The sequence below is a fragment of the Coregonus lavaretus genome, assembly GCF_964263955.1.
Source record: "Coregonus lavaretus genome assembly, contig: HAP1_SCAFFOLD_260, whole genome shotgun sequence".
Lineage (NCBI taxonomy): Eukaryota > Metazoa > Chordata > Actinopteri > Salmoniformes > Salmonidae > Coregonus > Coregonus lavaretus.
Genome location: NW_028159512.1, coordinates 588,716 through 606,570, shown reverse-complemented (window position 1 = coordinate 606,570; position 17,855 = coordinate 588,716). Strand labels below are relative to the sequence as shown.

At 43.6% G+C, this 17,855-nt stretch overlaps 1 pseudogene across 1 annotated transcript in view; it reads right to left on the bottom strand.

Moving 5' to 3' along the window:
* Window positions 1–17,855, bottom strand: part of LOC311122779 — a 148,013-nt pseudogene that overhangs the window by 40,863 nt on the left and 89,295 nt on the right. The window contains exon 17 of the transcript in view: window positions 3,605–3,734. The product of the transcript in view is annotated as an uncharacterized misc_RNA (transcript). The remainder of the gene's footprint in view (window positions 1–3,604; window positions 3,735–17,855) is intronic.

Below are 17,855 nucleotides of genomic sequence, written 5' to 3'. Positions count from 1 at the left end.
GCTTTGGAGACAAAACGGATGGCACTGTGATAGACTACATCCAGTTTGCTGAGTAGAGTGTTGGAGGCTATTTTGTAAATGACATCGCCGAAGTCAAGGATCGGTAGGATAGTCAGTTTTACGAGGGCATGTTTGGCAGCATGAGTGAAGGAGGCTTTGTTTGCGAAATAGGAAGCCGATTCTAGATTTAACTTTGGATTGGAGATTCTTTATGTGAGTCTGGAAGGAGAGTTTACAGTCTAAACAGACACCTAGGTATTTGTAGTTGTCCACATACTCTAGGTCATACCCGTCGAGAGTGGTGATTCTAGTCGGGTGGGCGGGTGCCAGCAGCGTTCGATTGAAAAGCATACATTTAGTTTTACTAGTGTTTAAGAGCAGTTGGAGGCTACTGAAGGAGTGTTGTATGGCATTGAAGCTCGTTTGGAGGTTTGTTAACACAGTGTCCAATGAAGGGCCAGATGTATACAAAATGGTGTCGTCTGCGTAGAGGTGGATCTGAGAGTCACCAGCAGCAAGAGCGACATCATTGATATACACGGAGAAAAGTGTCGGCCCAAGAATTGAACCCTGTGGCACCCCCATAGAGACTGCCATAGGTCCAGACAACAGGCCCTCCGATTTGACACACTGAACTCTATCTGAGAAGTAGTTGGTGAACCAGGCGAGGCAGTCATTTGAGAAACCAAGGCTATTTAGTCTGCCAATAAGAATGCGGTGGTTGACAGAGTCGAAAGCCTTGGCCAGGTCGATGAAGACGGCTGCACAGTACTGTCTATTATCAATTGCGGTTATAATATCGTTTAGGACCTTGAGCGTGGCTGAAGTGCACCCATGACCAGCTCGGAACTTATGTAAAATAGCTGACTATTCCTAATGTGATTAGTAAATTGGATAGTCATAATTTAGGCTAATAATATAACTCAATCACAGGCTGTTCAATGCAGCGGGTGGTGGAGTAGGTTTCTTTTCACTGAAAAATGTGGCCTTTTATTATTTTAAAATCACGCAATTCTACTACACTTTATATGACTAGAGAGATTAGCAGAATCTTTTTCAACACGACTTTCAAGTGGCACTGACCCAGTGATAAAGACAGTGAATATGCACACTCACCGGGGATATAGCCGATGCCAATAATACTGTTCCCTCAATTAAGTTGAGGATTTTGATCATTAAAAAGACATTAGTATTTTCATCTTCTTCTCTTTGAAGCAATAAGCCAATTGCTTTCCAAACTGTTTTCCCTCCATTGTATTTTGAAAAATTGCGATATGCCTGGTTGAGCCTCTCTTTCACTGACATTCACAACTCAACAGTCATCTATTTGGAAGCCTATTCGCCGCACCCGCTGCCTTCCGACAGGCTACGCGATTTAAAACAATCCAGAAGAAGCTAATGATCATGCTTTCTGGTATAGTATACACACGTAACATGTAGGATTCCCAGAATATGTTCTATATTCTCATTATTAACTCATTATAATCAGTGGTTTAATTAGAGTATGATTGGCTAAATAAAACAATGGGCCTATGGTAATGCAACATTAAGTGATTCAAGGAAACTAGCCTATTTTGTTTGTTTATTTGCTCGGGCATCTGAATTACAATTATTCATGAACAATAATTTTGCATAGCTTATTCTTTTAACATTGAATAGCCTATAAATGGTTATTACAGCTTAGTTATTAAAACTTCATTTCTCACAAGAATGAGGTTGTGAATTGGGAGGTTCAGCTCGGTCTGGGCCTTACTAGGTCCCTCTTTTAAATCGCCAGCTCTGCTAAAAAGTGCCCACCAGAGTTCTACATAGGCCTAGAACACGGCCTGTGCTCTGGCTTCACATTGATGGTGACAGCGAGATGGAGATTGTGGCCAAAGCAATTTAGCCAAGGCCAGTTCAGTTGCCTCACTTCAGCCACAATGTTGGCCCTGTTGTCTGTGGCGATACAGGACATTAGATTTTCGTCAAGGGCCCAGTCAAGGAATTCCGGAATGTAGGTTGTTTCCAAACAGTTGGATTTCAGTGTCCAGTCTTTCGTCAGATAGTGCACTGTTAGGTTCATGTAAGGAGTCATATTTACACTTGACCACATGTCCATATTCAGTGCAAAAATAAACAAATCTACGTCCTTTAGCTCTGCCTTGTCACGGTGCTGTGTATGGGTGTGGTGTAGAATCAGGCGCAGGCAGCAGAGGGTAAGTCCAACAAGACTTTACTGAGCACGAAAATTAATCCAAAACAGCCCGGAGGCAAAAGACGCACACAGGCGTAAAATACAAGCGCACACACAGGTGCGTAAATCTCTCCTCACAAAACGAGGAGGAAGCTCAGGAAAAATAGCGTACCGACACGGGTAGCGCAACCACGACACGAACAATCACACACAACACAAACCTAACAACAAGGAAACTAAATAGGGTGCTAAATGAGACCTAACACAAAACAGGTGTGACTAACAGACAAAACCAAACAAACAAGAAACATCGAGCGGTGGCAGCTAGAACTCCGGAGACGACGACCGGCGAAACCTGCCCGAACAAGGAGGAGGAGCCGCCTCGGCCGAAACCGTGACATGCCTGAACCTCCCCCTTCACCTTGTTGAACAAGGTAGGGACCGCTGTTTGAGACAAATACTTTCTCCCCGGTAACTCGTATAGTCTGTCAAATTTCCAGAGCATTTATTTGAAGGCGGGTTTCTCCACCGTTCGTAAAGGCACCATTCCTATGACTAAATAACGAGTTCCAGTGTCTGGCAGTGCTCGCCACTTATCGGTGTCCCGTTTGTGGTGCTGGAATTCTTAGTAGGTAGCCTATGGGTTTTGCGCATATTCTGCAAACAGGCTGGCCAAGTCATCTGGTTCTCCATCGTCGTTAGGTGTGAAACTGAAATGTGCCCAAACAGGTTGTTATGTTTTTTTTTTTGCTATGAGAGCCATCTTTTTCACCTCACTCCTCTGATCTACTGTAACAATGAAAAAGGTCAGAGGTGAAGGTCAGAGGTCAGAGGCTACCCACCCACCCCCAGCCTGTAGGCTATAGATCTAGAGGTACTATAGTTACCCCCGGTCCCCACTTTTCACCTCAACCCCCCCCCTCCCCCTCTTCAATTAACCTGAATTGACCTTCAAAGATTCTCTCCTATTCGCGCATAGAGCAGATTTGGTGATTGCGGTGCATCAAAAGATAGTCCATCTATTAAACTGTCTATATCTCCTCCAACTAAGTCAGCAAAACAATACCATATAATCAATAGTTAACACTCCCGCTATGGATAAAGTATATCTACATTAAAATAAAGGTGATAAAACATTTTATGGAGAGAAAATCATACTTCTTTTTGGTTTTGACGGTAATTTTATTTTCATGGTGTTCTTCATCCAAAACCGTCAATGTCACGGTTATCCAATTACCGTCACAGCCCTACATTCAACCATTGTAAGTAATCGGATGCACAGTAAGCTCAACATGGGGATAGGACAGGTATAAAGTGTAGACTACAGTGTGTAATCATGTCCATGCTAATTGCTAACCTCCTGGTGTCCACTGAAGGCTGCATGGTGCAGCGCCGTGCGCCCGGCCCGGTCTGACACGTTCACGTTGCTGAGGAGAGGGACCAGGGCCTCGGCACAGCGGACTGCCTTATTGGCCGCAGCGATGTGGAGCGGCGTTTGCCAGTTCTTGTCCCTGGCGTTCACATCAGCAGAGTGTTTCAATAACACCTGGACAGCCTCCTACAGGAACACAGTTCAAATAATAATAATAATATGCCATTAACAGACGCTTTTATCCAAAGCAACTTACAGTCGTGCGTGCATACATTTTTGTGTATGGGTGGTCCCGGGGATCGAACCCACTACCTTGGCGTTACAAGCGCCGTGCTCTACCAGCTGAGCTACAGAGGACCACAGTCCAAAGTCGAACAAATCATGTTCAACTTTGTTTAAAGTGCATTTAAAAATCACAACACACTTAACAGTCAAACACATATGCACAGGAGTGTGTGTGAGGGCTGACAGTATCACTACACGTACCTCACTGCAGGAAGCCAAGGCCCGGTGCAGAGGAGTGAGCCACTTGTTGTCTTTGGCATTTACTCTGGCTCCTGGGACACAGACAGAAAAACAGGTGACAGACCGACAGGGGGACAGACCGACAGGGGACACATTCAGTGCCTAACAACACACTATACAATACAAGTAAAATGATATACAACATAATTCTGACAAAATAAATGACATACCTGTACACGAAGAGACAACACACAATAGCTTAGCCCTTGGTCCAGCCACAGCTCTCGGGCACCTGCGTGAGCACATAGAAACTCACTGTCTAATCAGAGACTTCAACACATTAGTTCCCACAATGACTTCATCAACCTGCCCATCAACAATAAGCACTGGGACTACATAACAGAAGCCATAAAGTTGCATTTTTAAGTCACACATGCCCACTGGGCTAGTTTGTTCCCACCACAACCCACCAGGATGATGTCTGAAGGAGCTAGAAAGTTCCCCTCTACCACTCCTGCCTCCCTCAACTGAGGTACAATATCTGCGCGCAGAGTAGTAGCCATGGACCCACTATCTAACATCCCCTTCAGCTCAACTTTATCCTGTACTAGCACAGTGGTGTAAAACAAACTGTCATTCTGAGTAATTCTCATTGTGTTCTGAAAAATGACTGTGTTGTTCTTGGGTACTGACTCACAAAAGTAAGAATAAACAGATTGGATATCATCATCAGTGGAGGAAAAATAAGAATGCCCCACATTGCCCTCCTCAGAACGGAGGCTTTCTAGTTTTCCTGAGACCTGCCAGTCTGTCCACATCCAGGGTTCTGTCGCTGCCCAGCCTCACTACAGTCAAAGCTCATGTGGCCCGGAGAAAAGCACTTGACGCACAGCTGGTGCATCTGACAGTGAGCTTTGGTCCAGTGATTAGTGCTTCCACAGTCAGCGCACTCATGCTGACGTTTGTGGAACTGTTTACGGGGCCCTCTACATTTAACATGTTTAAGTCATTTAGCAGACGCTTTTATCCCGAGCGACTTACAGTTAGTGCATACGTTATTTTTATTTTTTCATACCCCCCGTGGGAATCGAACCCACAACCCTGGCATTGCAAACACCATGCACTACGAACTGAGCCGGCCATTCCCTCCACTACCCTAGGCGACGCTGGTCCAATTGTGCGCCGCCCCATGGGTCTCCCGGTCGCGGCCGGCTACGACAGAGCCTGGATTCAAACCAGGATCTCTAGTGGCACAGCTAGCACTGCGATGTAGTGCATTAGACCACTGTGCCACTCACAGACTGAGTATTGCTGAGTATTGCTGACCAGAGCCTTCTCTAACAAAGTCAAAATTGTATTTAATGTCCCACCCTCAGATACAGATGATGCCTGGTCTGGTTCACAGCCACATTGAGAAAAAGATGACACATTAGGTATTTTCACAGGACCCACTCCCTCCTGAGGGCAGTCAAAAACAGCAGCAACCTGCTGTGAAAGTTGTGTTCTACATGCTTTACGTTCCCTTAACAGTTCATCCAACCGATCCTGTACCTCACTGGCTGTCCAGTCACGAATGGGTTTGCTCTTGAACACTTGGGCCAACTCTTTATCAGGACAGTTCCGTACAAACATGACTGCCAACTCTGAGCACTGATTGGGTAAGGTCCTGCCCTCACTCACAAGGTACTGTTCGGCTGCCTCTGCAGCTTTGTTAAGACTAATCCAGAAATCTATTGGACCCTCATTAGCATATGGTTTGATTGAATAGAAATCAGCTAATGGCATACCTGAGCAGACAGTATCCCCAAAGTGTTGCTTGAAAACACTGAACACCGCCTTAACATCTGTGACAAGGTTGTTACGCTTCCAGACTTTGGTCACATCACGTGCCCTCCCCATGAGCCTAGACATCACCTCCCCAACATTCCCAGACCCAGTGTAACCCCTCTTCTCTAGGTAGACTTCCATTAACTCCTCCCACTCCAGGACAGAGTACTTATCTGAGCCATCACCCCTAAAAAGAGGTGGAGCACTAACATCTGACTTCACAACCAGATTCAGCTTGGACGCATCAATAAAGGTTGACCCACACTGCTCAGGCAGGGGAAACTGCTGGGGTTGGTGAGGGGGACGGGCAGGAGAAAGACTTGAAACCCCAGGCTGCAGTAAACTCGCTCTGATAGATTCTCCTATCTCTGAACCAATCTGCTTAATAAGGTCACTAAGCTGACTCGGAGGCGTCCCATTATCACCGAGTACTGTGGATGATGGTACATCAAAAGACAGAGGTGGGATACCCTGGTCAGGTGGAACAAACAGCCTACCCCTCCCAGTGCTTGCAAACTCAGGACTAGCAAACGCTCTACTCCCAGGAGCTGAATGTACAATTGGTGTAAATGGAAGGACACCCCTCCCTCTACCCACACTAAAATCCACAGCATAACACGTCTTATGGATTTGAGAATCTTCCATGGCTCAACAGAGCACTAAAATACAATGTAATTTAGTGCATTCAAATACCAAAAAAAATTAATGCAATAAACAAATTCATCCAAAACATACAAATAAGCACGAATACCTGTATCTAATGAATATGCTACATTCACTTTAACTGTTTACAGTATATATTCACTTACAGTAAGCCATCAACAAATTCACATGCGCAGGTCGTGCACCTCATCCACATGCACAGCTCCGGCGGTCGGCTTGCCACAGGACACTGCCACAACTGGAATTCTGATGGTTGGATAATTTTTATTCGACCTGCACACGAAGAGACAACACACAATATGTTAGCTCTTGGTGCAGCCACAGCTCTCGGGCACCTTGCTAGTTGAAGGTCAGGCAAAAATGAACAGGTGCTGCATGCACACATTCAGTGCCTAACAACACACTATACAATACAAGTAAAATGATATACAACATAATTCTGACAAAATAAATGACATACCTGTACACGAAGAGACAACACACAATAGCTTAGCCCTTGGTGCAGCCACAGCTCTCGGGCACCTGCGTGAGCACATAGAAACTCACTCAAACACTGACCCAAATACTCCCGAGTTACAATAGGTACCCTAATTAGCGAGCTCGGTGAAAGTTGTTAACATACATCTTTATATTGTCCACATTGTAACAAAACCTGTAGTTGCGTAACAGCACTTTGTGTAACTTTACCACAGTTTTATATCGACAAATTACGGCGCCAAGGACAACATACCTTGCTAGTTGAAGGTCAGGCAAAAGAGAACAATAAGAGGGTACATAAATACAGATAACCCGCGATGGACCAAACCAAAATATACACAACTTTTACAATTAGGTGTATTTGCAATATAGATACATAAAAATGTTTGTACACCAAAAAATAACATTAGCTATGCAGCTGTAATTAAATAAAGAAACCACATTGAATTATTATTATTATTAACTTATTAACATCCCCTCTTGACCTGGCCTACTTGAACTGTCCTTCTGTGCAATTTGGTGCATAATCTAGGGGAACAACATCACACTACTACACATATAATTCAAGTCATACCTTTATTGTCATTCATGCTCTTATTTTTAACCTAGTAGTTTTGCAAAAGTGTAACCTGCGTCAATTCTAGGAAATATTGGAATAACGTGCTTAAGAGGAGCCCTGACACGCACAACAGGATAACACAACTACCACATTTTCAATTGACAATCATTGATTTAAATGGATGTGGTCAATAGATTTGTATAGGCATATATACTAATTTAATTTAACTTGTAAGCCAAGGTTGGATTAGTAGGTCTATGCAACATGCACCTGGATAACCGCGTCATGAATCGGAACGGGCTCCAACGTCCTCATATACACATTATGACAAAATAAAGATCTTAATATTTCACGAAATAAAGACATAGAAGAAAACAGGTTCTAGAAACTCAATTTCTCCATGGCAATAGAATGTAAACATGTAAATTGCGCCAAACATATCCAAATATCGCCTACAACTCAATTCTCAGCGCAGCATATTGGACGACTCCACAGGCATTGATCATTCGCGACTTTAAGTCATTCCTGTTATCTCTAGAGCATCCCGTATATTTATAGCGCTGCATTTCGTCCCCCTCTGACCATGGATAGGGTTGGGAGCATTCCTGAGTTCACTTATGGTCCCACTAAGGTAATCTTAGGAGATATTCCTTTTGGCATACTGTAAATGCCTGTGCATAATGTACCTAATAAAGCATAATTGTTTTAATTATCTTCAAAGGAATTCTGTAGAAGCAGCCTTTATTTTCAGACTCTGCAGGCCTGCTGGGAGGAAGCATATTACAATAAACAGGTAAGATTCATCCCACAAAAAAAGTAACCACAGAAAAAAAGAGATAGATTTAATCCCAAAACAAGAGTTTTATTTCAAGACAGTTTAGAGAAGATGGTCATAAGAGTTTTTAATATGACTTGCAAATTGTGAGACATGAGCAGTTGTGAAATGAGGCCCTTCTGAAAGCACATTATATGGTCTTTAGTGGCACGGTCTCACACCTTACCTCATCTTGCAGAAGAAGTTCATGGTCCACTATCTGCTGCTCCAGAGTCGAGGCCAGGTCTCGCCCCATGTCACCATGGAGCACATGAGCGACTGGCTGGTGTCTCAGGGCAAAAAATCCCTTAGGGAGAGGTGAGTTCCACGTCAGCTCTCACCTTCACTGCCATTCTCTGTCACCAGCAGCACTCCAGGAGGTGTGGGTAAAATAAACAACAGATCAATAGGAAGCCAGGAAAGTTGAAATGCTTTGTGTTTTATTTGAAGGGTGTGGAAGGAAACCCTGGAGGAGGGGAACGAACTCGCTCGGCTGGTAAGAGAATGAGAGTTAGAGACTTAGACTATCAGTCAGTGAGCTCCTTTCTAGCCTTTCAACAACTAGTCAGTACAGCAGAATATATCTGTTGTGAAATTACACTAATGGGACTTCCTGTTTCCTACGGCAGACCTGGGAAGTAAACACCTGCCTAAAAATGATTGACATGGAGCACAAGGCTGTCTGCAAGCTCCGCCGCTCTATGCACACCACCTCTCCAGCTGGCGCTGACATGTGAGTTCCATGTATTGCCCTGCATACAGCTTGCTCCATTCATCTACACATCTGGAGCTATGCAGAAAATAACTAGGGCAGTGTTCTCTGTGTGAACATTGCACATCGTTTAGCGTTCTCTGCTGCTTTTTGTTGATTTCAGCGACCCCAAGGTCCACATCATCGTGGAGAGAGCTGTGAGGAGCATTCTGGACAAGCTGTCCAATAAGACCTGTAGCAACCTGCTCAGCCCATCCCAGGTGGTGGTGGAGCTGGTGCCCAGGATCCTCCTGGCCCTGTGGCTTCAGCCAGAGGAAGGCCATTCAGATCACCCCATCCTCCTAAGCGGGATGGCTGTGAGTATGGTGGTGGCCGTAGGGGAGAAGCTCTCCAACACGTTGAAGGCCTCTTCTCCTCACACCCCTTTCTCCCGGGCTGCTGCTTTTGACTCTGTGAGGTCGATCCTCGGGAGAATCAGCCAGTCCTTCTCCCTGGATGACCTCAAGACCCCTTTTTTTATGAGCTCTGTCTGTGCCTTTGTGGCGGACGAGGTGAAAAGCTACTTCCAGCCTACTGCAGACACCCTGCGAGTTCCCCCTGTCCTAGTGGTGGCCTTCTCCGCCACACTACCAGCTGATATCCAAGCAGGTGAGTAGCACTCATAGAAAGCACTCTGACAGATGCCTTTTGTCATGACATCCTGGTGCCTTGTAGTAGTAGAGCCAATCAGGATTTTAATTGTCACCCCTAACACAGATGCAGACCAGGCTTCTTCCCAGCTGGAGGTTGTGGAAATCCCCCATAACACAGAGGCAGACCCAGCTTCTTCCCACCCGGAGGTTGTGGACATCACCCCTAACACAGAGAAAGACCCGGCTTCTGCCCACCTGGAGGTTGAGGGATTCACCCCTAACACAGAGTTTGACCCAGCTTCTCCCCACCTAGATGTTGTTGACATCACCCGTAGCAGAGAGGAAGACCCGGCTTCTTCCCACATAGTGGTTTTGGACATCACCCCTAACACAGAGGCACACCTGGCTTCTTCCCACCTGGAGGTTGCTGACAAAACCCGTAGCACAGAGGCAGACCCAGTATCTTACCACCTGGAAGTTGAGGACATCACCCCTAACACAGAGGCACACCTGGCTTCTTCCCATCAGGAGCTTGTGGACATCACCCCAAACACAGAGGCAGACCCGGGTTCTTCCCACCTAGAGATTGCGGTCATCAACCCTAACAAAGAGGCACACCTGGCTTCTTCCCACATGGAGGTTGTGAACGTCACCCCTAACACAGAGGCTGAGACGGCTTCTACCCACCTGAAGTTTGTGGACATCACCCCTAACACAGAGTCAGACCCTGCTTCTTCCCACCGTATGGTTGTTGACATCACCCATAACTCAGAGGCAGACCCAGCATCTTCCCACCTGGAGGTTGTGGACATCACCCCTAACACAGAGGCAGACCCGGCTTCTTCTCACCTGGAGGTTGTGGACATCACCCCTAACAAAGAGGCACACCTTGCTTCTTCCCACCTGGAGGTTGTGGACATCACCCCTAACAAAGAGGCACACCTGGCTTCTTCCCACAAGGAGCTTGTGGACATCACCCCTAACACAGAGGCTGAGACGGCTTCTACCCACCTGAAGTTTGTGGTCATCACCCCTAACACAGAGTTAGACCCGGCTTCTTCCTATCAGGAGGTTGTGGAAACCACCCCTAACACAGAGACAGACCCGGCTTCTTCCCACCTGGAGCTTGTGGACATCACCCCAAACACAGAGGCAGACCCGGCTTCTTCCCACCTAGAGATTGCGGACATCAATTCTAACAAAGAGGCACACCTGGCATCTTCCCACCTGGAGGTTGTGGACATCACCCCAAACACAGAGGCAGATCCTGCTTCTTCCCACCTGGAGTTTGTGGACATCACCCCTAACACAGATGCAGACCCGGTTTCTTCCCACCTAGAGGTTGTGGACATCACCCCAAACACAGAGGCAGATCCTGCTTCTTCCCACCTGGAGCTTGTGGACCTCACCCCTAACACAGATGCATACCCTGCTTCTTCACTCTTGGAGGTTGTGGACGTCACACCTGAAGAAAAGCCTCTCATGGTGGCCGTCTACGCCACTCTGCCATCTGACATCCAAGCAGGTGAGTAAGACTTATAGAAAGCACTCTGACAGGTGCCGTTCATCATGATAACATGTCAAGTGTTGGTCCCATGTTTCATGAGCTGAAATAAAAGATCCCATTCAACTGGCCAGTGTTTAGAACCTACGGTTTGCATTTATTTACATTCTGTCCTGCTTTTGTCCCTTTCCAGAGGATGTTGCTGTGGTCACCCTGGACGTCACCCCACACGTCACCAAGGACGTGACCCTGGATGTTCCATGCAGGGCGAGGAAAGGGGCAGTCCAGCGTTTTTTTTGCAGGCTTTGGAGGGCAGTGTGCTGCTGCGCTTGCCACAAGGAAGAGGAGGAACAATATTAATTATTCATTAGACCAGAAACAGGATTGAACCATAGACCATTAAATTCTTTGCATTATAGTTGCCTTCAATTCTGATTTTCTTCTGTTTAATTCTTAATTAATTTCAGAACATTTCTCTAAACTTTGTGGAGTAGGTTGTATAAATAAGTGGGAAACATCCCAATCGCAATTTTAATGCTTTTAATAATTAACTTATTACATTTTTTTTAGATGTATTATTTGACAAAAAAGTGGAGGGCGCGACAAAAAAACTTTAATCATCATTGAAAACTCTTGCTCACTATTAAAAATGCATTGTTTTATTTAAGCAAGGTTAAAAGATTAACGTTTCGGTCTAGTCTATGACGATATGCAAGTTGTGTTTGCCCAGTTAAAGGGCGACCCAGACTCACCCTGGTTCTTGAGGGTTGCAGACACTGAATAATTATCATTTGAAATAAATGGCACTTTTCAAGTCTTGACTAAAAATCTTTAATGAATATGAATTTAAATACAATTGACTTGAGGATCAGAGCAGGCAGGCTGACTGGCTTGCCCTGAAGGCCCTCTGCCTCTACCTCTGTGTGGTTAATCTCAGCCAAGAGGTTGTATGGGTTGTCTGTCTCTCTCTGGGTGTGAATCACTATCACTATGACCTCTCGCTCCGCCTGCCCGTTGGCCTGATTAGAAAGCTTCCCCTCTCATTCCTTGCTCACAGGAGCAGGGGTGATGGCATCCGGGGTAACCTCCTCCTCTCCTGTATCTAACCCATCTTTCTGGCTGTGAGTTCGACTGAGGTCACTCGTTCTCTCTCCCAGGGTGTTGGATAGTTTCTCCTCCTCTGTGTCTTGTGTATTTTCTACATTGTAGAATAATAGTGAAGACATCAAAACTATTAAATAACACATATGGCATCATGTAGTAACCAAAAACGTGTTACACATATCAAAATATGTTTGAGATGTGAGATTCTTCAAAGTAGCCACCCTTTGCCTTGATCACAGCTTTGTACATACAGAATAATACGAAATGTTCTGAGACCAGGTTGCGCTTTCACCTCCCCCGGTAAGAGGGGAATAAGGCAACCTCAGAGTTACATTCAAGGATACTTTATTGACACACACGGATGAAATGGACATGGAAAGGTAGTGGAATGATAGTGGTCCTGTAATGGACAGATAACAGGGGTAATGAATATGCACAATAACTGATAGCACAAGTAGAGCAACAACGCTATTAACAAAGGAAGGGCTGTATTAATGGCATAATGCTACCTGCGGAGTATTACACAACACAGTAAAACACAGAGAGGCAACTTACAATAGGCAATGGTAGTAAATATAAAGAACAACAAGTAAGAATGATATACATGTTACAAACTCACTTTGTGCACGTACACTATCCCACGGTATATCTGTGCATTCAAATTGTCATCGATAAATGCAATTGTGTTCATTGTCTGTAGCTTATGCCTGCCCATACCATAACCCCACTGCCACCATGGAGCATTCACAACGTTGACATCAGCCAACAGCTCGCCCATACGCTGCTTTACAAGTGGTATGAAGTCGTGAGGCCAGTTAGAAGTACTGCCAAATTCTCTAAAGCCGCCTTGGCTTATGGTTGAGAAATTAACATAAACATATCTGTTAACAGCTCTGGTGGACATTCCTGCAGTCCGTAAGCCAATTGCACGCTGCCTCAAAACTTGAAACATCTGTGCATTGTGTTGTGTGACAAAACTGCACATTTTAGAGTGGCATTTTATTATCCTCAGCACAAGGTGCACCTGTGTAATTATCATGCTGTTTAATCAGCTTCTTGATATGCCATATTTGTCAGGTGGATGGATTATCTTGGCAAAGGAGAAATGCTCGCTTACAGGGATGAAAACAAATTTGTGCACACAATTTGAGAAAAATAAGCTTTTTGTGCGAACAAAATATTTCACGCTTTTATTTCAGCTCATGAAACATGGGACCAACACTTTACATATTGCGTTAATATTTTTGTTCAGTGTAGTTATTAGGTTGGGAGAATGGGATCCTATCTGGGCTAGCTAAAGCCAACTTCATGGTTAGTAGTATGACAGAGAAAAAATAACAAGACAAATTTAAACATCACAAATCTGAGGGGGCAGGTGACCCTGTGCCCCCTTTGGGCATGACGTCTCTGCTATCAACCACATCATTCTGTCTCCGTGAATATTCAAAACAGACACATTCATTCAGGTCTGGTACAGTTCCTACCATATAGATCAGGGATGGACAATTCCTGTCCTTGGGGGCCGGAGTGGTGTCACACTTTTTCCGCACACTCTAGGAGCTCAGATGCAATAATTTAATAACCTAATAACCAAAGTTTCGACAGACAAGCTGTCTTCATCAGGGTATCCTGACGTTGGTTATTAAGTTATTAAATTATTGCATCTGAGCTCCTAGAGTGTGCGGCTCTCCTTTTATTTTTCAAGTGTTCTACTCCGATAGCCAGCATCTCGCCTAAATAGGTGTGCGTTTCTTTCGCCTCCATATTAATCTGGTACTGGTCCTACCATATAGATCAGGCATGGACAATTCCAGTCCTTGGGGGTCGGAGTGGTGTCACACTTTTTCCCCATCCCTAGCAAACACAGCTGATTAAACTTATTGCATTCTAAACTGAAGCCCATGAGTAATTGATTATTAGAGTCAAATGTGTTAGCTGGGGCTGGGGAACAAGTGTAACACCAATCAGGTCCCGAGGACTGGAGTTGCCCATCCCTGATATAGATGCTCTGTTTGCACACATCGAGGGATGTGGTGACAGTGGAGACAAGGGAACACACATGAACAGCTTTGTCCTTTTAGAAGGTCGTCATAATCCTTACATAAATATGATGTGTATGCAAGAAATGCAGAGCCACTTCCAAAAACATATTGACAGAGTCTAGTATCTAGTAATCTAATCAATTAGTTTTCAACCCCTTTGTTATGGCAAGCCTAAATAATCTCAGGAGTAAAAATGTGCTTAACAAGTCACATAATCAGTTAGATGGACTCACTATGTGTGCAATAATAGTGATTTTCAAATGACTACATAATCTCTGTACCCCACACATACAATTATCTATAAGGTCCCTCAGTCCAGCAGTGAATTTGAAACATAGATTCAACCACAAAGACCAGGGAGGTTTTCCAATGCCTCGCAAAGTAGGGCACCTTTTGGTAGATGGGTACAATTAAAGCAGACATTGAATATTCCTTTGAGCATGGTGAAGGTATTAATTACGCTTTGGATGGTGTATTAATACACCCAGTCACTACAAAAATACAGGCGTCCTTCCTAACTCAGCTGCAGGAGAGGAAGGAAAACTATCAGGGATTTCACCATGAGGCCAATGGTGGCTTTAAAACAGTTAGAAAGTTTAATGGCTTTGATAGGAGAAAACTGAGGATGAATCATCAACATTGTAGTTACTCCACAATACTAACCTAATTGACAGAGTATGCACTCACTAACTGTAAGTCGCTCTGGATAAGAGCGTCTGCTAAATGACTAAAATGTAAATGTAAAAGAAGGAAACCTTACATGCATTGTGTTTGCAATAAGGCACTAAAGTAAAACTGCAAATAATGTGGCAAAGAAATTAACTTTATGTCCTGAATACAAAGTGTAATGTTTGGGGCAAATCCAACACAACACATCACTGAGTACCACTCTTCATATTTCCAAGCATGGTGGTGGCTGCATCATGTTATGGGTATGCATGTCATTGGCAAGGACTAGAGACTTTTTTAGGATAAAAAGAAACAGAATAGAGCTAAGTACAGTCAGAATCCTAGAGGAAAACCTGGTTCAGTCTGCTTTCCAACAGACACTGGGAGACAAATTCCCTCTTCAGCAGGACAATAACCTAAAACACAAGGCCAAATATTCACTGGAGTTGCTTACCAAGATGACATTGAATGTTCCTGAGTGGCTTAGTTACAGTTTTGACTTAATTTGGCTTGAAAACTTATGGCAAAAAAAAAAAATGGCTGTCTATATAATGTATATTGCATATATTTTACAATCCAGTTGTGCAAAGCTCTTGGAGACTTACCCAGAAAGACACAGCTTTAATCGACTCAGGGGTGTGAATACTTATATAAATGAGATATTTCTGTATTTCATTTCCAATACATTTGCAAAAATTTCAAAAACGTGTTTTCACTTTGTCATTATGGGGTATTGTATGTAGCTGCGTGAGAGAAAATATTATAATTGAATCCATTTTGAATTCAGGCTGTAAGAAAACAACATGTGGAATAAGTTAAGGGGTATGAATACTTTCTGAATGTACTGTATATCTGCAAGAAAATGATAAATATGTGAATGTTTGAAAGGGGGTCATATAAACATTGCCTTATTTATATTTTTACAGACAATATTAAGTGAATTCTGTCTGAAATAGTCATGCTATAATGGGCATAGTTTCTCAGACCAAATTTCCATTCTGGCTGAAACAAAGCAATCTGATCATGCTCCAGTCAAATATAGCTATAGGGAATGCCTATACATTGTCCAATCTCCTTCCACACATTGATTTCATTCTTCGCATCTTTATTCAGAAACAAACAAACTTGAAATTAAGTGCTGTTTCAGTGTCTTGTTGCAGGTTGTGCAATGTTCAAAAGTGTGTGTGATATTAGCATTAACTTGTGTGTGTGGTGTCAAGTGTGGATGGTCCTATGTATGCAAATAGCCGAGATTGGATATTTCAGCACCATGGACAGCAGCGACATTGGGATAGCGAGATCTGTAATTCAGCAACACATGACACTGGATAGCGGCTGTCTCAGGTGAACTTGGCATTGGGAAAATCCCATCTAATAGGAAACGAGGCATAGGAGGCAAAAAGACTGAAGGAGAAGACTCCCACAGGAACTCTATGCTTAACTGTTCTGCCACATTCATTTCAAATGTTACATTTTTCGATTTGTAAATAAAAGGGAACACATCTGCAAATAATGTAAATTGACTTTTCTAACTACACTGTACAGCTTTAGTGTGTCTGTGTGTCATAGGTACAACTGCAAGCAATTCGCTTCTCAAATCCTTCTCAAATGTCTGTTTAATGTGAGAAACTAAATTAAAAACAACCGTTAGACTAATACAATGCGTACTGTCACAAATTATTACTATTCCCAACAAGACAACGAAGTGATGGTCTTTACCCACCATGGAGACTTATAAAGTCTACTTCCCCCCCACCAAAAGTTCCCACGCAGAGCGATGTTGTTTACTACATCATTATGCATATGCAGCGTGGTTCGTTCTGCGTTGTGTACTTTTAATTAGGACACTGCCACAACTGGAATTCTGATGGTTGGATAATTTTTATTCGACCTGCACACGAAGAGACAAAAAAATGATGTTAGCCCTTGGTGCAGCCACAGCTCTCGGGCACCTTGCTAGTTGAAGGTCAGGCAAAAGAGAACAGGTGCTGCATAAACACATTCAGTGCCTAACAACACACTATACAATACAAGTAAAATGATATTCAACATAATTCTGACAAAATAAATGACATACCTGTACACGAAGAGACAACACACAATAGGTTAGCCCTTGGTGCAGCCACAGCTCTCGGGCACCTGCGTGAGCACATAGAAACTCACTCAAACACTGACCCAAATACTCCCGAGTTACAATAGGTACCCAAATTAGCGAGCTTGGTGAAAGTTGTTAACATAAATCTTTATATTGTCCACATTGTAACAAAACCTATAGTTGCGTAACAGCACTTTGTGTAACTTTACCACAGTTTTATATTGACAAATTACGGCGCCAAGGACAACATACCTTGCTAGTTGAAGGACAGGCAAAAGAGAACAATAAGAGGGTACATAAATACAGATAACCCGCGATGGACCAAACCAAAATATACACAACTTTTACAATTAGGTGTATTTACAATATAGATATATAAAAATGTTTGTACACCAAAAAATTACATTAGCTATGCAGCTGTAATTAAATAAAAACCACATTGAATTAATATTATTATTATTATTATTATTAACTTATTAACATCCCCTCTTGACCTGGCCTAGTTGAACTGTCCTTGTGTGCAATTTGGTGCATAATCTAGGGGAACAACATCACACTACTACATTCACCCCTACTGTTTTACACTATATTATAAACACAAAACAAAACACATAACCTCGAAGGTAACAAAGCAAAGAAAGAAAAAAAACATTCCACACCCACAGGGCGACAGAGTAACCCAGTGTAGTCCCTTAATTCTAGACCCACAAATGGTCGATCAGCTGGAAAGCTATCCCGTGAAGG